Here is a 23,979-nt window from a genome sequence, read left to right on the forward strand (position 1 = left end):
AATATGGACTTGCTTCACAGAGTAATTGATGTAGACAGCGTTCTAAGTGAACTTTTAAAAACCCCAGTAATAAAAATCTTTTACAAAATAAAATTGCGCGTCCAACAGAATGATAATCATCTTGAGCAACTAAATAATTATTATTCGTTTCCTTTCGTAAAATTTAATTTTAAATAAATCTTTTATTTTTAAGATTTCATTTAAGATACCATGGTTACAGATTTGTTACTAACGAACGGCCATATCAGTTCATGTTAAAAAAGAACAAGGAACAAAACATTGTATGCATTAGAGTCGGTTTGTGAGCGTTTTTGAAAATATATTTTTATCAGTTTTATTTCTTTAAATTATTTTAAATAAATTATAAATTAACAACTAAATTACAGAAGCTTTCCTTTATTAGCGTTACTAGTTCATGTACAGTTCAAAAGTTTCCTGCTGTATAGTTAAAAAATGAAAAATGTGAAATTGTTAGACGTCTTAAAGGCCGGCAACACTCCTGTGATTCCTCTGTTGTTGCAAGAGAATGTGGGTCGGTGATCACTTTACACCACAGGTGACCCGGACGCTCGTTTGTATTGTGCTTTTCCATAAAATAAAACGTTTAGTGCAACCAAAATTTTTACCCTGAACCTAAATTTTTAATCATCAAATAATAATATAAAAATATAACAGCCCCAAATATTAAATGTTGGTGGCTGACAAAAATGCCTTTTTGAGTCCTGACTCATACGAGAACAAAATTTATCCGGTCACGGTACTGAATGTAACGTAAAATCAACCCACCGCTGCAGACATTCAATAGGCAATACAACGCTACAAACATTTAAATTTTCGCATGACGAAACCACGACGCTCAAAAAACAGGATATCTGAGAACTGGTTGCTCTCGCCAATACTTTTATTTTCAATTGGTTCGTTACATGCGGCAAATAAATATTTGGAGCTCTTTACGACTGGCAAAAATATATTACAGCATGCGGACGACTTTTTGTTTTGAGGCTTAATGATGCCGCTTATCGCGTTTGGAACCTTTTTGTGGTTGCTTAGCCCAATGGGCCCTACAAATATATTAAAAAAAGGCATAAAAGGCATTTACTTTCTCAAAATTGAATCATTTAGAATTCTTTTTGATGTCATTTCTAATATATTAGATACTACTACCGCTTTTGAAACAAATGACGCTCTGAGAGATAAGAAGCGGCGCAAGAAACTCTCCCAGCATTTTTTTGCGCTCTTTTAAATCAAATATATAATATTGAGTTGTCATTGCTATTGCTATAAAATAAACATAATCTAGTCCCAGGCTGTCGGATCACTTACATATTCAGCTGTGGAGTAGTAGGATTTGCGACAGAGCCATTTTTTATTAAACATTTAAATTTATTTATAGATAATGCCTGAACAGTGGCTGGGACTTTATTATAAAAGTGTATACATTTACACTTAAAGCTATTATGTATGTTATGAAGCCTACTAGAATTAGTTACAAGCAATCCCTTATTTCTAGTGTTATAACAATGAAAATCACTATTCAGAGCAAAAAGGTGACGAATTTTGTGATCTATATTCATTGTCAGTATGAATATTTAAATTCGCAAAGGCTCTTATTTCTCTGGTGTAAGTAATCTTTCACTTCATATGAGAAACGATCGCGATAACGAAGCTAAGTGTTTAAATGAATTCTCGCGCGATAAAGGGGGTCGAGGGAAGTGGGAGGGGTGGGTACATTAATAAAAACAATCGGAAGAATGGAATGATAATAATTATGGTCTTGTATTATGAAAATTGATGCCTATTTAACATTTTAGAGAACCCAATGAGAAAAAACATAATCCATACATATTTTAATTTATCAAGCCCTAATTCAAATTCATCTTTTCTCAAAGTATGATTTAATTTGAACATCTTGTTTGTTTGTCACAGCAAGAGCTATTGCAGTTTGTAGAAAATTCGCTGATGTACATACATTATAATATTACCAAGAAGATATAGAGAAGTTTGTTTAAAAAACATAAAATTCTCATACTCAATCCGAGCTTAAATCTGATTATATTTATATCTGCTATTTCAATCTGGTTCCAATATTTGATGGTAATCATTTTCATTATGTTTCCTAAAGTATAACTTTGTCAGTGAGAATAACATTATTACTCGTAAAGTTATTATCTTTTATAATTTATTTATTATTTGCCAGTAAACAAAATATTATCTGTAAAAATTTATCACTTTTTATCTGATATTATTTATTTCGTTTCAACCGTAGAGGTGCAAAAAGATATTTTTCATGCATAAGTCAAAAATATTTTGATGAGAAAATAAAATATTTACGCCAATTAGGGCGCTGAACTCGTGTTCAATTTATTTCTTTATTTATTATCGGTCGGTGAATTTTTGCAGGATCCCAGCAACGGCTCATGAATTTTAATGATAGTTGTGATTCAATTCAATCAAATATGTGGATGCACTTTGATAGCTGTTTATTTTCTTATTTGCCTTTAGATTTTCATCATCACCAAATTTTTTCGTTCATTAACTATCTAGATCACAAACCCTTGTTAATAATGTTAAGTGTGTGTGAGACGGTTTATTACGACGGATTCCAAGTCCTCAAAATTATGTCATAAGAGATTTATTTATTAAAAAGGCTTACCAACTAGATATACAATTAATATTATGACTGCTAATAATTAAAAATTTCTTATATTTAATACTTATATATCTAACTTATTGGTATGCACAACGTAGCCTTAATGTATTAAGTTTATTTCATTTATATATCTTCTAATATATAAAATTTTCGTGTCACGGTGTGCGGGACCGAAACGGCTTGACCGATTCTCATGAAATTTTGAGAGCAAGGTCTGAGAATTGGACAACATCTATTTTTCATCCCCCTAAATCTTAAGGGTGGTCCACACGAAATCAATTTTTTTATTTTTATGACATTTTTTTTAAATTTGTTTGATTATGAGTCAGCATTAAAAAATACATACAACTTAAAATTTTCACCCATCTACGATCAACAGTTACTTTTGTATCGCGATTTTAATATCGGCAATACAGCGTTTGCTGGGTCAGCTAGTTTATTTATATATTTGTACTATTGAACGTTTACTACTACTAAAATTGTAAGTTTATAGATCCAAATTATAAGAGTACAATAGTGTATTTTTTTAAATTGCCTTATTATTTGATTATCGACAGTATAAAAAGGAATAATTGAATCTCGTTAATAATAATCATTCGTTTCAGCACACTTAACTGTGCGGAATGAGTATTTGCCTAATGGCCAACGAGGGAACAATATTTATAATCCGATTTTTTCCGCTATATATCTTATATCTTTAAACGAGCAATTCTTATATATATCTATATATATAATCTGAATCTCCGAAACGGCTCCAACGATTTTTATAAAATTTTGTATACAGGGGATTTCGGGGGCGATAACACGATCTAGCTAGGTTTCAACTTCAAAAAAATGTGCTTTTATCTGTGTTTTAATGAGAAACAGCTGCAATAACATTAGAATACAAAGGTAAATTTCGCCAATATACACAAGACTAATAGCTCAGATGGGAAATTGGGTGATAAGGAAAGCAGAAGACCCCGGTTCGAATCCAGAAGTCCTATTAGTTTTTTTTTGTTCAAGTTTTGTACATTCTTAAAAATCCGAGCAAGGCTCGGTCGTCCGGATATTTATAGCATTAATTGGCATTCTTCAAACGATTAATTGTCATTTTGGCGTCAGCGTGTGCATCATAGGAATGTGAATGGTGATCACCAACTAACAAGTGTATTTTTTTGTGAAAATAAGGGACAAGACGAGCAGGACATTCAGTTGATGGTAATTGGTACGCCCTGCCCATTACAATGCAGGGCCGCTCAGGATTTTTGAAAACCAAAAACTATAATTGCTCTCGTCACCTTCAGACGTAAGATGTTAAGTCTCGTTTGCCCATTAATTTCACTAGCTACGGCGCCCTTCAGATCGAAACACATAACTGCTTGCGGCAGAAATAGGCGCCGTTGTGGTACCCATAACCTAGCCGGCATCCTGTACAAAGGAGCCTCCCACTGGTAAATTGCAGTATGTTGCAAATAGAACCACAGATAGAAATAGAAACAGAGTTTAATAAAGCACTTCCGACAGATTTAATAAGCAACGACTTCACTTCTTCTTACCACATATAAATATAATTATATAGCTCTAAGTCAACACACAAGAAGTAAATTCTAAGAATACATTTAAAAATACCCAAGTCAAAGATACCAACTACGCCTTCCTGTTTAAATACGAGTATGAAAAACAATGAAAAAATAAAACATGTTCAGAAAAAAAATACGAAAATAACACCGTTTGACATTCAAGTAAAAGTTGTGATAATTAAATGTCGGTGCAAATTATAATATTAAGGTTAAGGTGAACCGGTACCGATCGTTATGTTTATCAAATTTCTATTAAAATTATTAATTAATTGAAAACAGGTTTATCAATGAATAAAGCAAAAACAAATTAATGACGAATGCAAATTAGGGTAAACAGACATTAAATCGGAGGTTATTAATTAATATTTGATACATTATTATATTGATGAATACCATATTTGGGACATCCCATGAAAGGACACCCTAGAAATGATAAAGGCACAGAAAAAACACGCAGAGGTGGCAGAATTCACTGATGCACAATCTGTCTAGCTACGATTGTTTCTTAAAAGTGCCGTGACAACCGTGCACAAGGTACTGGACTCTACATCCACAAGCCGTAGAAAAGCAAGCAGTTCTTGAAAACAATACTGCTCAATAGAAATATGATTTTCAAAATTTTTATCATCGTTGATAAGCATCAAACGGTATAAAAAGGTATTTATTTTCTCAAAATTGATTCCTTTAGAATTCTTATTGATATCATTTCTTATACTACTAGATACTACTACCGCTTCGGAAACAAATGGCACTCTGAGAGAGAAGAAGCGGCGCAAGAAACTCTCCCAGCATCCTTTTTTTTGCGCTCTTTTAAATAAAAATATACAATATTGTACAGTCATTTCTATCGCTATAAAATAATCACAATCTAGTCCCAGGCTGTTCGATCATTTAGATATTCAGCAGTGGAGTAATAGGATTTACGACAGAGCCATTTTTTTTATAAAACATTTAAATTTATTTATAGATAATGCCTGAACAGTGGCTGGGACTTTAATGTAGAAGTGTATACATTTACCCTTAAAGCTATTATGTATCTTATGAAGCCTACTAGAATTAGTTACAAGCAATCCCTTATTTCTAGTGTTATAATAATGAAAATCACTATTAAGAGCAAAAAGGTGACGATTTTTGTGAACATATATTAAATAAAATGAATAAAGTTATCATTGGATACTATTATTTATATGATATATTTATATTTCAATAAATTTGGGTATTTGACGGTATTATTTGAGTGTATTAGCATCAGCCATTAATACCTACAGGTTAAACAATAAATTTTCGATAGAACACTAGGTTTAAATACCAACAAACAAATAAAATATTTCCTCTTTCGTTTCGAAAGTCCGTCAAACATCAGCTATCGGTCTAATTGTGTTTACGGATGGCCGTTGAATAGCAAAGTGCTATTTGCTTAAGCCCAATGGACATATTATACAACAATACTATCTGCATACAATCGATCATCGATATGTGAAGTCCATCGGTATGATAGTTGTAATGCAATCGTTTGCGTAAGCGCACGTTGCAAGGCGGGTGATAGATTTGAATTAAAAGTAGTAGTCTTTCAACAACGAAGGTTCACAAACGAAGGCAGAAACGTGCAGTTCTCACAACGGCATTGAACGGTGGGTTGTGGCCGAGTCGAAGTTAATAATTAAATTTTATATTAAACGACTATGAGATGTAATATAGTTCTGCCTCATGTATCTATCTCTCTCTTAATACAAAAAGTATGAAATAAACGTGATAAATAAAACGAGAAACAATAATCGAAAATTTGGCCATCGTTTTTGACGTGTGTCATGAACATGTCACAAATTCAAAACTCCATACCTAACCATTTCGTCAAACACATTCGCTTTCAGTACTTGATCTCTATAGACAGATAACTATAGTTTTACCTGATATTAAACATAAAAGCTATGTTTTATGTTATTTTTCTTGCCATCTATCAATTGTCCAACATGGTATTATACATTACAATTTTAAACAAATAGTAATATTATATAAAAAAAATACAATTAATTTAATCTCTATAATAATATTCACGTTAATATCTCGTATTTATTTTTATACTATTAATAGATATCATAATGCATGCAATTTAAAACAAAAGTTGTTAGTCGTATCGGAGTTATTTTGGGAATAGAAGGAGCAAACTACTTTTCATCTCAAATCTCGGATATTTTTCTCGAGATAGGATCAATACACAAAATATAAAATATCTGTTGATTGTAATTAAAATGTCAATGTTCAAACGTCACAAACACATTCAACACTACTCTGTGAACTACAAAGGCCACAAAGTAAAATTAACGATCTCTCTCCTCTGTTTTTCATCAATAAATAGTGGCTCGCCGATAAAAGTCCTAACTCGTATTTTCCCAGAGTTTATTGCCGTTTAGAAATATGGCTGTCCCAGTGTCCAGTAAATAGTTATCAAATGTGGAAAGCAAGTAATAAAATTACCGCGGCCAAGAAATAAATATCCGAGGCTTAGCTGATTCTCGACTGAATCGTATACGATGTATTATATTATATAGTAGGTTCGTAATGAAGCAGTAGGTATTCCCAGAGTTTATCATACAATGCCAATAAGTTCTGCTTCTGTCTTTTTAATAAACGTTAATCCAAGTTTAAAATTACTTCTTCCTGTCATGTAACTCTGTAGTAAAAAAGGTATGATAAAGACAGAAAGTATCCAAATGTTTTGAGCCTTCTGTAGTGTTAATTCCGCCAATACTCGTCTTTAAACAATTCGACACGTATTTCGCCTCTACACGAGGTATACTCAGGAGATCCTGGAGGAGGCAGTCTGACTGGCAGTCTAGTGCCAGAGTTTAGCGAGTCAACATCTCCTGAGGATAGAACACTATAAAGAAGGCTCAAAACATTTGGATAATTGTGGATTTCCGCAAAGTAACGCCTACTTCAATAAAAATACAGAACATTTTAAATTTGGAATAACTTTACTTCGCGTTTATAAATAACACATTGTGTGTTCGTGTTGTCATTAAATACGATTTACTGGTGACCAATAAATCCAATTGCCAACAGGTAATATGATAAAAACTGAAAACTTATACTCGCAGATCAACTTATGAGCTACAAATTTTAATTATATATAATTATTATATAGTCTAATATAAATTTATTCAAACAGACATACTAAGCACTTTTGATTCGACATTTCGTGGAGTTCGGAAAAATTTGATCTCACGAGAAGAACTTTACTGGCCGATTTTATTAAATAATCAATCGTATCTTCGTCTTTATCCGAGATTAAGCCATAAATTATGAGATCAAACGCAAAAATTTTACAAAAATTACTCAACAAAACTTTTTCGTACAATAATTTTATTGGTACTCGATCCAACGATCTTCTTTGAGAACCGATCTTCAACAGAGGAATAAAATTAAAGTCATTCAGATGTCTCTTTTAGTCTTTCTGGTAGCTTTTTCTAAAAAATCTAGGTTTCGGTTAAAACTCAAAATCAAATCAAACATCCTTTCAATCTATAAAATCTAAGCAATGGAGTCCACATATAATTTAGTATATAGTTTATCATATAACTATTAAAAAGTATCAAACACTAACAACGTAAATGAAAGAATTTAAGATTTTTTTTAAAAAAACAGTCAACTTATATGGCAGATACTACGCGCTTGGTGCGTACGAATAATAACGTCACAGTTCATCACAAACAAACAAACGAGTAGAGAAGATTATTTGAAAATTTACATATTATGTCTCATTTATCTAATAAATATTTGAAATTCCGGAAAAATTATTACACTTAGCAAAAAAATTAGATTTCTCTATCAAAAATTTCTATAAAAAAAAATACTCAACACACAATACTATTGGCTTTCCTAGTATCCATTCAATGTACCCAAGCAATTTGGAGAAGGTAAGGCAGACTGGAATTCCTAATTGGAATGTAGGAATCTTGAGTGTATGTGGCGAGTCTAAATAACAATAAATTACTGGGCCCTTATCCAATAGTTATTTCATGTAACGTCGTAACATTTTCTGCTTAACAGATACATAAATAAGGAGCAATTCAATGCTAAATAGAGTTATTTCATTAGAAGCAACTCGGTAATGAGATCATCAGTAAGTATACGGTCACGAAACTTAGCCTATTTATCATCTCTTAACCAGGATGTGAACAATGTTGTTTTTCATATGTCTTAAGACTCAAGTGAGGTAAATTATATATTAACGGCCTTACAAGTAAACTTGGTATAAAGTTATGCCTGAGAATAAACAAATAGTATCCAAAATGTTTACCAATAGACATTTTGTTTATGATTGGTTTATTCAGACATATATCGTTTTCCGCGTTTATTTGAATGCTGCAAGAGACATTCGGAAACCTGAATTAGAATCATGTATTGAAAGTGTTAGCTGTAATGGTGTTTTTTTTACAATTATTTAACAAAGATGGCGGATTCCAAAATGAATGCTGTACAAGTTAAAGAAGTTTTGTAGTAACGTAATTTAATTTAATGTAAATATTTTATGTGCAAACATTATTATGTTTCGGTCTGAAGGGCACCGTAAATAAACAGTAAAAATAACATTCTACTCGTACTCCACCGGTTTTTGAACTCACACTTCTTTTGCCGCTTTAGGGCAAGACTATCAGAGTGAAGTTTTACGATGCGCGCGAATACCGTCACGCAAATTCGATACTCTGACTTTAGCTGGTCAACTACACCATTTGTACCATACTTCAGCTATAACCATGCCTCTTGTAATACATATGTCTACTGAACCACAACCAATGGACGAGAATTAAGGTTTTTTATAAGAGATTTACTCATCATGACAACTAAATCTAATATTATTAGACCTTGTCCATATAACGAAAAACGGAAAACGAGAGGTCTTCCGTCTCTTGCATTGCTCGCCGTATCGCGCTTGCTATATCTCTTTCGCCCTATATGTATTTTCAATGATTTTGTTTTATGTGGACCCGGCCACAGAGGAATCATGGGAGTCTCAGAGTGACGACCTTACAGAGCGATGGTTGATAATGATCTCATGATACTTTCTGAGATCATATTGCTACTATTATTGGCAGAAGATGTACTTTAGCAAATATGTATACTATAATATGGCACAACACAAACAAATATTGTAATTGTGTACTTAGCAAATTATATACTAAAACCGTTCAGGATAACCACGCTATCCATTAGTGAAAAAATCATGAATGTCGGTGCAGTAGTTTTTGTGTTTATCGCGAACAGCCAGACAGACCGGCGCCTATTTCTGCCGTGAAGCAGTATTGTGTAAACATTACTGTGTTTCGGTCTGAAGGGTGCCGTAGCTACCGAAATTACTGGGCAAATGAGACTTAACATGTTACGTCTCAAGGTGACGGGCGCAATTGTAGTGCCGCTCAGAATTTTTGGTTTTTTCAAGAATCCTGAGCGGCACTGCATTGTAATGGGTAGGGCGAATAAATTTCGATCACCTGAACGTCATGTTCGTCTGGTCCCTTATTTTCATAAAAAAATCAAACAGACGGCGAGGAGGACTTTGTTTTACACAGTGTAGTGATACAAAAAACAGATTAAGAATGATTCGCAATAGATTAAAAAGGGCATTTAACGTGAGAACGCCAGACACAGAACAGCTGTACTGGTTGTTTGTTGAACGCCCTGACATTACAGAACCGGCCCCTTCACACACACTTACATAACGCGAGATGGACAGAAAACCTTGTAACGGAATTTGCACAACCATAAGGCTCTTTAGGTCGCCCTGGACTGGCCGATATACTATTATTATTATTATATTTATTACATACTTCGACCGTGATATTTTTGACCACGGCAAAATTATACAATTTCGTGGGTATTAATTTTTTGTGTATTAATAAAATATTAAAACAATAGCCAGGGCTCCCTAAACCCTAGGGACAAACATAAAATTGTATTAATTGGTTATTAAAACCTTGTTTATAAGCATACTAACCAAATCGAAAAAGGTGATAATAAGGTTCCCTGGTAATTGTATATATACCTGTGTAGTAATTCAGAAGTTTCAATAACATAAAAATTATCAGCTCTATAATAGTTATCGTTACTATCGATTATCGATATTCGTGGTCAAACGATGTTGGTTAAAACCAAAAAGCTATAAACTCATTCCATAATTTATTTTCAGAAAGAAATTAAAATTATTCAAATGTTGTGAGCCTTCTTTAGTGTAAATTAGAGTTAGATTACGATCAATTCGAGAATAAAAGGCTCTCGTGCCAGAATTTCGCGAGTAAACATCTCCTAAGGATGCCTCGTGTAGATGCAAACACGTATCGTATTTTTTTTTTGAATTTAAAACCCCAACTGGCCGCTTAGAAGGCAGTTAGTTACGTTAAGTACTTGATCTGAAAATAAAAAAAAACAGTTCGTGCTGACGCGACGAAGTTAATAATACGAAAGAAAAGAATATTTTGTTTATAAAGTAATAAAAAATATTTTCATTTAATTATAATTGTGTAATTACTATGATTGCGAAACTGGCTGGGGGCTAGGGCACATAGTTCGACGGACAGATGCGAAGGGGCATTAAAGTTCTCGAATGGCGACCACGTACTGGAAGACGCCAGGTTGGTAGGCATAAGATGGACCGACGATCTGGTCAAGATCGCCGGAATACGTTGGATGACGGCAGCGCAGGACCGATCGTCGTGGAAATCTTCGGGGGAGGCCTTTATCCAGCCGTGGACCTCTTCCGGCTGATAATGACGATTTTTTTTTTTATGGAATAGGAGGACAAACGAGCGTACGGGTCACCTGTTGTTAAGTGATCACCGCCGCCCATACTCTATTGCAACACCAGAGGAATCACAGGAGCGTTGCCGGCCTTTAAGGAAGGTGTACGCGCTTTTTTTTGAAGGTACCCATGTCGTATCGTCCCGGAAACACCGCACAAGGAAGTTCATTCCACAGCTTTGTAGTACGTGGAAGAAAGCTCATTGAATACCGCACTGTGGAGGACCGCCACACATCCAGACATATATATATGATAATGACGATAATGAATTACTCTGGTATTTTTTATACGATGCGACTCGAGCTGACTAAGAAGAACGAGCGTTACATAGCCAAACATACCAATTCAATCTCATTTAAGAACGAACACAAACAAAATGGAATTCACAGCACGTCTCAACAAATTTTAGCTTAAAAAAAAACTTTCATGATCGCCTTATTAGATACCTACACCAAAAGTAATCTGTGTAGTTTGCCAAAAACAAAGACGTCAACAGGCGATTTTACTAATTACTGGACGTCTATTTTAACGCGACCACATCCATTGAATAAACTCATATTTCCAAATTCCAATTCAAATATTTTTATTCAAAATAGGATGTGACATCACTTATTGGAAGTCAAAAACTACCATTCCAAACGAATGCTTCAGACCTGAGATGAATGGTCGCAACAAACTCAGCGGGCTTTTTTTTCATCAAAAACTATGTCTACCAAGTAATATTGTACGATTAAACTTATTATTTAATAGCCTGATGGCGGTCGCTCCATAACCAATTTGTGGTATCATTAAGAAAGTCATTTATGTTATAGTAACCTTTACCACACAAACGTATTTTAACAATTCTTTTGAATAACGTTATAATTTTTTTTGTTATAAAAGCCTATACATTGCTCTAGAAAAGATTGACTTACTAACTCGACTTTGCCAAGTAGTAGGCATTATAAGTTTATGTCTGTTTCTGGTGTTATAATCGATAATAGTGTGAATGCTTGTGACAGATGAAAACTGATAGCCACAACAATAACTCATGTAACAGTAAAACTAACTTGTTGATTATTGATTATAACTCGCATTTACACACACGTACTTACACACAAAATGTGTGTGTGTGTACTTCTGTGTGCACGCCCGAAGCCCTTCTTTGACCTAACGAAGCAAAAATCATTAAAACGATTTATTCCTCGTGCTATTCTACGTATTTTGAAAAAACAATTTTGTAAAAATCTTGCAAAGATGGCTTTGACAATTAATAATTAAATAATGAATACGGCTGTATGGATATGGAACCCTTTGCCTGTCCTAATAATGGACTAAAAAATAAAAAAAATTAACGAATGACGCAAAAACGTCAGAAAATTTTAGGAACCAACTGCAACATGTTACTTTTGCGTTACAGTGATGCGCGCGCATCATAAAATTTCACTCTCATCATTTTTTCATAACGCGCCTATCGAAGTAACTTTTTTTTTTTATTGAAGTTCAATAAAAAAAAAAAAAGTTGCTTTCGGTTACATTGCAAGTTGAGGAGTCTATTTAAACAGAGAGATTAATAATAATTTATTTAGATAAACATACTAATAGGTATTTCACAAGAGAAGGAAATAAATATATGATGCTATAGATAAAGAAGAACTTGTCAACATAGGTCGTGAGGCAAAATTGCTCTGGAACGGAGATCTTGGGCCGAAAAGAGACCTAGACGTATCTGTGGTCTACCACAGATACGATGGAATTGGAAGGAAATACGATGCTAACATGGTTTGCGCTACTTTGAGCCATTTAGATGGGTCAATCTCCTGAAGGCCTACATCAAACCGGTTGAAAATGGCTGATGGGGAGAGGGAGAAGAAACAATTTACCGTTTATTCTCTTGAGAAACACAGATCAGTAAAGTAATCTTCGTGTGGAGTAATCTAAAGTGGTCTTCGCCGGATAGAGTATGAAAAAGAGATAAACCAGTAGTAGTGTAGTCTACTGACAATAATTAAGTACGTTTAACATAAAAACAAAAGAGACATAGTGTGGCTAACTTGATAACACGTTTTGAATACAACAACCAACAATTGAGGCACGTGGCCAATGGGTCAGTCTCAAGAAAAAAATAAAATCCCAGCGCAAGCAGACAAAAGTGTTGCTCATTGTTGGAAATTACCAACAGATCGCGACAAGTGCCATAAAGAGAGAAGAGAATAAAAAAAATAATAAGAAAAACATATAAAAAGTATATCAAGAAGTAACAACAAAAATCCCAAAGTTTATTCAATACAGAACAGCTCTTATAAAATAACAGATCGACTTGAACCTTTGACTCACCCTTACCCAACTCAGGCTTGTAACGTGAATATAGCAAATAAATTTGTCGCCATCGGAAAGCAATTACATATCACTTAGGACTAGGAGTTAGGAGGGTAGATGTTCATATTGTAGCCAATAAAATTGCAGCGACGCTTCATTCCAGTGTTCTTACAAATGCCAATAATTACAGTGGAGATAGCAACATTTATAGCTCGATATCGATGTATTTCAGATCTAGGTAAGTGCTAATAAAACTAGATAGCAGCATTAGCAGTTCATTTGTGATATAAACATCGAGTTCATGCAAGACTATGACGTGTTTAAATGGAATCCGGCTTAAGGTCGTATATTTTTTACCTTTGCACAGGAAGCCGGCTAGATTATGGGTGTCACAACGGCACCAATTTCTGCCGTAAAGCAGTAATGCGTAAACGTTACTGTATTTCAATCTGAAGGGCGCTAGTAGCTAGTGAAATTACTGGGTAAATGAGACTTAACATCTTATGTCTCAAGGTGACGAGCGCAACTGTAGTGTCGCTCAGAATTTTTGGGTTTTTCAAGAATCCTGAGCGGCACTGTATTGTAATGGGTAGGGCCTATAAATTACTATCATCTGAACGTCCTGCTCGTCTCGTCCCGTATTTTCATAAAAAAATTTAAAAACTGACACTTCAGCCAAACTCCGACACGAAGGGTCCTTGTACCATCTTACAAGATTTTTTTCAATATTCATGAAGGACAAATGGGAAATCACCATCTTGTAGACAAATCAACACAACGCTCAGATTTGATTCGAACAGTAACAGTTGATACATGACTTAAGACAGGAGAAAAGTGTGCTTACATTTTCTATAAGCACACTTTTGTCGTGCCGCTAATTGCAAATGATACGTCCTTATATGTGTATAGAACGTCATTGACGAATACTAATATACACCCTGTCAAAGATGTATAGCTTTTGTGGGATAGGTGATACAGCCCGCTGACAGACATGTGGAGGGACAGACAGACGGACAGCGGAGTCTAAGTAATAGGGCTTCCGTACACTTATTTACTTATTAATTGTGTATTGTAAGCAAATAATTAATAAGTGTTTTTGATTTGTTCAATACATTTATCTTCACTTGTTTGGTGATTTCCTAATTTCTTACATCATGGAATGGTTGTTTTATAACTTATACTTATTTTATATTACTATTTCACACATAATTAGTATGCGGTATTCACCTTAAAATGTAATGCATTTAGTAATAAGACCCTTCTAAATTAACATAATTATAAATTTAATATTGTAATTACCACTGGTGAATCTAAATAAACAAATTAAATATACACTTTGGGTACAGTAAGTACTCATTGTGTCTCGACAATTGTCTGTCCGTCATCTTCATAAATGTAGCGGTCAGTAGTATTTCGCCAGCTATCCTTCACAACGTAACAACTCAACGCTCGGCCGCAACAGCTTTGCGGTCTGAAACCTGGCACTGACAAGTTTATTGAGTCTCAGGAGCCAAGCCCCACCGCCAAACTGAGTTACATTAACGATTGTCGTCATTTAAACACAAATTATTGCATTAAACAAACGACAATAATTATTATTTCATTCTCGGACGAGTAAAAAAAGAAGGACTCCGCGCCGTGATATAGCAAGTGAAGCACCGTTATGCTAGTGTGTGTGTGTGGTTACGGGGGATGCTAGTTACACAATGTTTTCTCTCTTAAATAATTATATATCCACAAATACTTATATATTATCGTTTTTACAGTTTTTCACAACGCACGACGGCATTTTTAAAATATTTTATTGAGACACAAACTGATCTGGCGCAGACGATGACAGTTCTCATAATGGCCGCCTGTCGGCCTGTAGTAGTGTAAGTGTGTGCGTGGAGCTATGTATTTACACGTTAATCGGCTTGTTTTGGTGCAACACTGTTATGGTAGGTGACACGGAGTCCTAATTTTTTTTTCAATCCGTGATTTCATGATGCAAGTATGACACTCTAAGGGATATATTTCACCGGGAAAACTTGATGGCGGAACCAGTCGCACCGTGGTGTCCGTAAGCTGCCAAACTAAACACCAGAATCATGACGCCACCAAATTGGTCGCGCGACCAAAGAGACAACAGGTGAGTCCCTAGAGAGCTGTATACATTATGTTGGTGGTCAACTGGTTGCGCCACAGTGGTGTCCCGGTGAAACTTAGCCCTAAATATCATAAAACAAGCTTTAAAAATGTTCAAAATTGCTTCTACTTCTACCATAACACATAAAACTTCTATACACATAAGTATTAACTCATCCTGGCTGACCGAATCATCAAAGCCGAAATCTTGCACAAAGCTTCGTTAGCGAAAAGTGAACATTCAGAAGGGATTCAGGAAAATTCAGCCCCAGGGGATAAAATAAGGGTTAAACCATTTCATATTCTTGCTTGTGGTTATGTAATAAATGTATAAGAAAGATTATAGGAATTACTTTATTAAAAATAACATTATTATTATAATTAAACAATAAAAATTATATTTATTATTATTATTTAAATTGGGAATTATGGGAGGGGTATAAATCGACAGTTTGAAATTTTAAAGGGCCCAGTAAATCGCAATCCAGTTTGGGTGGTAATACAAACATTGTCTTATTAATAAACGCAATATAAAGTTACTCTAGGCTGAAAATTACTTCTCCCTGTCATTCTGTAATTCTGTAGTGACAAAGGTTAGAATAGAATCTTTTTTTAATCTTTTTTATAAAGACAAAAGTTTTGACTTTGGAATAACTTTACTTCGCGGTTATTTATAACACAGATTAATTTGAAGTAACTGCAATATCAACACAGCAACTACTCATCTAATGTATAATATGTTCTTTGTCTGTCTGTTTTTACCGGCTAATAGTATAACTGGTTTTGTCTTCTTGTGTATATGCAAATTTATATCATTATTATTATAAACGACAGTTTTATCCCTGAACATATTTTAAAAAATATATGCTGAAATGAATGAAATGCTTTTCATCATTTGATCGACATTAAATTTAAGGCGAAGGGTACGCAGAAAACACGCAAACAAGGCATTTTTAGACAAGTTTATTAGTGAAATTACACCATTTGGAGCTATGAACACTATTTTATCATATAACACATACCCTTAAGGCTTATTTGTAGGTTTTGTAATGTTTTCTGTTGGTAATAAGTGAACACTCCAGAGCTATTTTGAACTACCACTTTTCATTGCAGTTAAACAAATTTTTTCTCGGCATGACGCATTTGTTTAGTACTATTCTCGGAAAAGGTATTTATATAGCCTGTACTTTTTGTTATGTAGGTACATTTATTCAGATAAGTAATCAATAATGAGAATTGTAAGCATATAAACTGTTTGCGCCTGTTAAAATATTAAGATTTCCACGCAAGAATTTTGAAAATGTTGGCTTTGTTACATAGATCGCGGGCCGGCAGCCGTGCACTCATATCGCTCAAGGTCGCTAGCATTTAGTGTCGCCTTAATGGTCAGAATTATTCTACATTGACGCGGACCAACTCTCAGAGGTTTCTCGTATATAATAACAATACTTCACTGAAACAATAACCGACAGTATATTAATAACTATAATGAAACATTTCAAACTACTTTCAGCGAATAAAATCGCACCCTAAATTAGTTTTATAACCGCGTACTCATCTGTCGAGCGACCGTTAAAATGCACTTTCAATAAACCAAATTTATAACGCAATTATCGAGATAGTAAAGCAGATTTTAACAGGATACACTTCATCAAAGGCGAGTTATTACTTATAACATTAAACCCACCAGATACATCCCAGTTTGAAATAAAATAACTAGCACTTAACAACAATAAATATCCAATCAAACAATACATCTAAAGAAACAATTTATTTGCGATTAAAAGTACTCAAATATCGTGTAAAAATTTCCAAGACCTCACATTTGTGGGTCGCACTATAAACCACCCGTTTGATTGTGTCCCCCTTTCGGAAATGGGTAAAAACGTTGTAATGGCTTGGCCTCGCCACCTATCACGAATAAAAGGCGACAGTTTTGACATTCATGGTTTAACTGTATAAACTAGCACCGTAAAAAACTTTAATGTTATAAAAATAAACTAATATTAATTCTAGGATCTATATTTTACAATATGTTATGTTTTTTTAAAGTGATAACCCTCACTTCTAGTATTAGTAAACACACATTAGGAAACCTGAGAGTTGAACAAAGCAAACAGAATTTTATAACGAGGCGGTACTCGAACGGTTAGCTCAGTTGGTTAGCGCACCGGCACGCAACGCCGGAGGTCGTGGGTTCGAATCCCGCATCGTTCATAAAATTTTGTTTTTCAAATTTTATTTTTATATTTTACATTACAACGCATACTTTAACACAAACTGTAATCAATTTCAGCACTGACAAATTAACGATAACAGCAAACACCCAAAACTAGTATTTTCTTTAATTAACGCGAGCGTTACACATTTAAATAAAACACTTTTAAAAAGATTCAAACGCGTGTAATAGTAACGGTTTTACATTTTTGCGTAAAAGTTACATTTTCATTTTAGTTAACCCGACGTTTCAAGACCTGTCAAGATCTCGTTTTCAGGGGGATGCAAAAATCTAATGTAAAACCGTTACACGCGTTTTAATTGTTTAAATGTGTTATATTTAAACCCAAAACTAATAAACATTGCCTGTGAATAAAATTGCATTACATTCCATATCAATGATAAAAAATATTAATACTGTTATTTTTAGAATCATATCATATAGCTTTAGAATCATTAGGTACGAAGCAAAATTACAGTTTAGCTAATTTCATTAAAATACCACATTGAAATTGCTTCTGATGTCGCGCACACTAAAACAATTAGCACTAAATTATATATATATAAACTAAATACGACGCAACTATACATAAATTACAGTCCACATGGTAATTGCCTCGATTATTTCGCTCCCAGCGATGTTACATAAAACTGTTAATGAACGTGACCGAACGCTGTTCGTTCTCTTGTTAACAGTACAAATTTGATGCAATCTTGAAGAAATATTGGATAATTTATTAAAACGTATGAGTCATTATAATTACTAGATCGGAAATAGCAATAGAGTCACGACTCACGACACATTTTTGTAGGTTACGAGGTCACAGAAACATGCGGGTCACCTGAATATAAATAATGTACGATATGCACTGATTAAATATGGAACCTACCACGTCCCACCATTGATTTCAAAGAAATTTGGTATAGAAATGCGCCACATACAAAACAAGAACTACTATCTCCTAGCCACCAAAGCTTCTTTAAGTATAAAAACTAAGCTATAAAAATAAATCAAAATTTGAATACGCTTGTAATAAGTTATCAACAATACTTTATTCGGTTTAATATAACTGAAATTTATATTTTACTTGAATGATTATAAAATATAAAAGATAAAAAAGCAGAAAACGCTTCTCTTATTAAATTGTATCTATTTTTATATTATATTCCCATATTATTTATATTTACAAAAGAAACAACTATAATAAAGCCCAGTGGTTAGTGACCCTGCCAACTGGTTCAAATCCCGGTGGGTGCAAAAATTTATATATTGAAAGTCATGGAGCTTTTATATGTATTTAAGCATGTTTGAGTATGTACATCATATCAAATATATCTTTGCCTAGCACAGGCTATGTCATGTTTGGGGCAAGATAATTTGTGTAAAAGTTTGTCAGTATAATATATATATATATATATACAAAGTAACATTCATTTAACATCAAAGAAATACAGTTCATAATTCACTTCAATCCAATCCTTAATCCTCATTATCAAACGAAAGCCTCTTGAAAAGTATTTATGTTACGCAATCATTAGTGAACTATTTTGTAAGGGCGACATCACAACAGTACGCTGTGACGACGCGGTCCTAAAACATAAACGCACTGTAGAGCGGTGCGTTAAAGCGAAGGGAAAATTTCATTGCCAAATGGTCATAGTTAGAATACCCTAATTTATATTTAATTACTAAATGCTTTAGTAGGTATACCCCTAACTAAACATCCAGATGACTACGACGCTGCTGATAATATTTGCACGGTATGAAAAACAGGGTTTCGAAGTAGCAAACATATGCACGTGAACAGAGTGAACAAAATTTTTAGCGAGGGATGTCCGCGTATTGTAAAGTTTTCGCTTTAAGTATTGATGATTTTCTTATTAAATTGACTAGTTAATTTTATAACTTATAATTATTAATGATGTCATTATGAAGTTTAGCGCTATTTGTTGCCTCGGAGGTGGTATGTGCTATAGACAGTTGGTTTTTGGCAAAATTTACTAACAGCGAGGACGCTACACATACAGGAGTATGTGTAGTTTTAGTTTTTAATTTAGAGATTATTGGATCACAGGTGTTAGATAATTTTAGTCCGCGTGTGTATTGCAATTTTATTGAAATAATAATAATAATTAAACTCTTACGCAAATTCGATTGTTAAAACACAGTTACAATTGCACGGGTTTTACTCATTTCAAGTTAAAGATTATAACGCACATTTATCATGAATCGCATCATTCAATCTCACCTTACGCAATAATGTTTTGATTACTCGAACTAAAGTTCAACTGACGGCGCGACATTTATGTAATGGGTGAAGGCATGTCACTCATGGTCGCTCAGTGGGCAATGGAGAGGGCTATGTTCGAAGTTTCCCTGCGAGACCGAAACAAAAATGAGGAGATCCGTAGGAGAATCAAAGTTACCGACATAGTCCAAATGATTGCGAAACTGAAGTAGCAGTGGGCACGGCACATAGTTCGACGGACAGATTGCTGTTGGGGCAGTAAAGTCCTCGAATGGCGACCACGTACCGGAAGACGCAGTGTTGGTAGGCCCCCCACAAGACGGAGAGACCAATCTGGTCAAGAGTATACGTTAGATGAGGGCAGCGCAGGACCGATCGTCGGGGATTTTAGGGGAGGCCTTTGTCCAACAGTGGACGTCTTCCGCCTGATGATGATGAAGTTACATGACGTTACATACGTTATCACCTACATCGAGTGATCCCCATGTTTTTCCATTAACAGTAAAGCAAAAGTAAAACCAATACAACGTAAGCTATGAAAAGTTATACGGTAAACAATTATTAATATACTTAAGAACTCACACCTTATTTAATAAAATATTAACAAATAATTGATAATTTAATAATCGACGTCGCTAATGCTTTTGACAAAACAAAACGTCGACTAAGGTTGTATAAAAATAGTAAAATTCATCCCGATTGCAAAATTAGAATGGATTAAATTATACTCATAATTTGATTTTGTAATAGAAGTCTTAGCAAGGTAATAAAAACGGTTTTTAGCATTTTTTCTGGATCAAAAAGCCTCGAGTGTGTTGCCAAAGTGTTCAACGATCCTGTTTGATATTAATGAAGAGTTATCCTTACAAAAATACACAAAAACAAACCTGTTTATAATAATATAATAGAATATAATAAAAATTTTGTCACGTTATAGCACGGTGGTAACCAGAGAATTGGCATTGACCCAAAACTGACGATATCATGTACAGCATTAACGTGTACAGTGAATTATATTCGAAGGTTATATCACTTAGCGTAATACCAGAGCTTCTTAAAGATTACTTCACACGGACGAAAGAAGCGCCGCTGTAATGCATTGTTTCATAATGTTATAACAACATAAGTGAATCACATCAAATACGCTGTTAAAATGGAGTTTTCAACTTTTTAGGTAACCTATCAAGTGTAAAAAAATGATAGACCAAGGAATGGAACCTTCCAGAAAAGTTTAAATGTCATAAATCAAATATACCGTAACCACGGACGAGTAAAAAAATAAGGACTCCGTGTCACCTTACATAACAGTGAGGCACCCGAAACAAGCCGGTAATCGTGTAAATACATAGCCCTACGCATATACTTACACTAATACAAGCCGATCGGCCGCAATTATGAGATTTGCCATCGTCTGTGACAGATCAGTCTGCGTCACAATAAAATATTTTAAAAATGCCGTCGTGCGTTGTGAAAAAGTGTAAAAACAATAATACAAAAGTGTTTGCGGATATATGATTATTTAAGGGAGAAAAAATTGTGTAACTGGTATACCCCGTAACCGTACACACACTAGCATAAAGGTGCTTCACTTGCTAATATCACGGCGCGGAGTCCTTCTTTTTTTACTAGTCCGTGACCGTAACGTACATACAACCACTCCTGTCTTCCAAAGGGATGGGTAGGGATTATTGACCCATACTTGCTACGGTTCTGTCAGCCAGTACAATAACAAAATATTTTTTATCACCGTGGATCGAGTTTTGAGGACCATAACGAAGATACACGGGCATAAGCTCGTTCGTACGGCGCGCTTGATTATAAAGCGTGGCGGTACAAACGATTTATGTGAAGATACCACAGAATTGTTTACAAGACTGTTGCATGTATTTGATTAATGGAACATAAAATAAATATCTTATTGTTAAAATGATATCATTCATTACAAACCTACCTATTAATTTTACATCCGTCAATGTGGTTTATAAATATAAAGATTCATTGTTTTATTTATACACAATTTTATATATGCCACTGTTGTTTCATTTTCTCTGTCAAATTATGTAGCGTCAGCAAAACGTGACAAAATACTTATTGGATAAGCTTGGCAGAATATGCAAAACAGTATAAGGCGTATTTACACAAGTATTATAGTATACTAGCTGACCCGACAGACGTTGTTCTGTAGATAATAAAAAAATACAATTGAATAGGAATTTGCCAGTAATATTTCAATACATCAAAAAATTTTTCGTAAAAAATGCTCCCTGTTGTTATAATGAAATTGTTTCACAGTGGAACTGTCAAACCGTGCGTCACTAAATTCTCCCATAGAAAATATGTCCATAAAAAACAAATATTGAAAATAAAATTAATTATGGGTCCCAAATCGAAATAAAAACTGTCCTATCTCTCAAGTTGGACCAATCTGCACTCCATGAAGTAATCCCCATTAAAAGCCGTTCATTAGTTTAGGAGTCCATCGCGGACAAACAACGTGTCACGTAATTTATATATATTAAGATTAGAAGTGACGTTTATATATTATCAACAATACGTAATATTAGAAGCGTTATTTAAAATTTAAGTAATTTATGACATACATTCCATAATTTGAAGGTGAAAATCATTAATCATGTTCACCAGCCAATTGAGCAAAAAGTTCACGCAATATTGAATAATGGAAGTAACCATTTATAATGGTAATTATAGCTAAGAACATAGAGAAGTCGTACACGTGGTGTTAAACTGACACATTTTAATAATGGTGACACTTTTGGATAAGGTTTTTTTTTAATGAAAAAAAGGGACAAGACGAGCAGGACGTTAAGCTGGTGGTAATTGATACGCCCTGCCCATTACAATGCAGTGCCGCTCAGGATTCTTGAAACCCCCAAAAATTCTGAGCGGCACTACAACTGCGCTCGTCACCTTGAGACAAAATGTTAAGTCTGATTTGCCCAGTAATTTCACTAGCTACGGCGCCCTTCAGACCGAAACACAGTAATGCTTACACATTACTGCTTCACGGCAGAAATAGGCACCGTTGTGGTATCCATAATCTAGCCGGCATCCTGTGCAAAGGAGCCTCCCACTGGTGTTATATTGTCATAGAGTGGCAAACTATGGCTGTAGATGGGAAATGGAAAGAAAGTTAAAATAGGTTACGTGGCAAATTGGATGTATCTACTCCAAGATACATGGCGTCCGCTAAAGGCGGCCTACAGTAGAAAAAAGCCACTAACAAAAAATTCAAGTATTAATACAATATTATTAAAGCGGACAGAGGTTGTAACTCGACCAAACGGACACGTCGATTATAATTGCATATTGGATTTTAAAATAACTTAAATATTCATTGGCTACATGATCGACTCTGTGTTCACAATTTTAAAAAATTCAGAATAAAGGTAAATAATAATTTTTTTTTTCCCACCTTGATGTCAAGCTCACTTTAGTCCCTGGTACGAGGGAGAAAAGTGGCCGATTCTTTCCCGGCAAGACGAATTTTGTCCCTCGTAATTGTGGGAATAATTATCGTATATCTACGCACTAACGTGAGATAAGTAGGACATTGCCACCCGCAATTGCCAATATTCCGCGGGTGAAAATGACCTTCTTTTCTCCCTAGGTGCGTAATATACTATTAATCGGGAAATAAAAATAATTCCAACATACAAAGTGTACTCAAGAGTCCTAAAGAAAACACTTTTGTATCATTCCTTGACTTATTTACTTTTATTTACTGGTGCTAGCGAGTATTCAAAAAGCCCAACGGATCAAGTAGCACCTTAAATAAAAATCATAGGCTCTTTTCGATCATAATTGTACGCTACATGCATATACGAAAATAGAATTTCTACATTTGTTTAAAAGCAGTGAATACAATATAAAAATCGAACTCAATCTTCTAAGCTCGCCACTGTATATTTAAACTCCTCTTTGTAATCTTAGTCTCTTCTTGAGAGTGAGAAATACTCTTATTGTAAATTTTAGACTATCAGGCTCGTCAATGTATTCAAATATGAGATTATTGTATTAAGAAACTACCCTTTGTCTATTCTAATATTATAAAGGCATAAA

At 34.3% G+C, this 23,979-nt stretch overlaps 1 protein-coding gene and 1 non-coding gene across 5 annotated transcripts in view; one reads left to right on the forward strand and one right to left on the reverse strand.

The window, feature by feature from the left end:
- LOC126979890 (pseudouridylate synthase RPUSD2) overlaps positions 1-23,979 on the reverse strand; it is a 469,930-nt gene that overhangs the window by 111,418 nt on the left and 334,533 nt on the right. The window lies entirely within an intron of this gene.
- Trnac-gca (transfer RNA cysteine (anticodon GCA)) lies at positions 17,577-17,650 on the forward strand. The gene has a single exon. It is a non-coding gene; the product is annotated as a tRNA-Cys (tRNA).

Source organism: Leptidea sinapis, chromosome 4 (genome assembly GCF_905404315.1).
Source record: "Leptidea sinapis chromosome 4, ilLepSina1.1, whole genome shotgun sequence".
NCBI lineage: Eukaryota > Metazoa > Arthropoda > Insecta > Lepidoptera > Pieridae > Leptidea > Leptidea sinapis.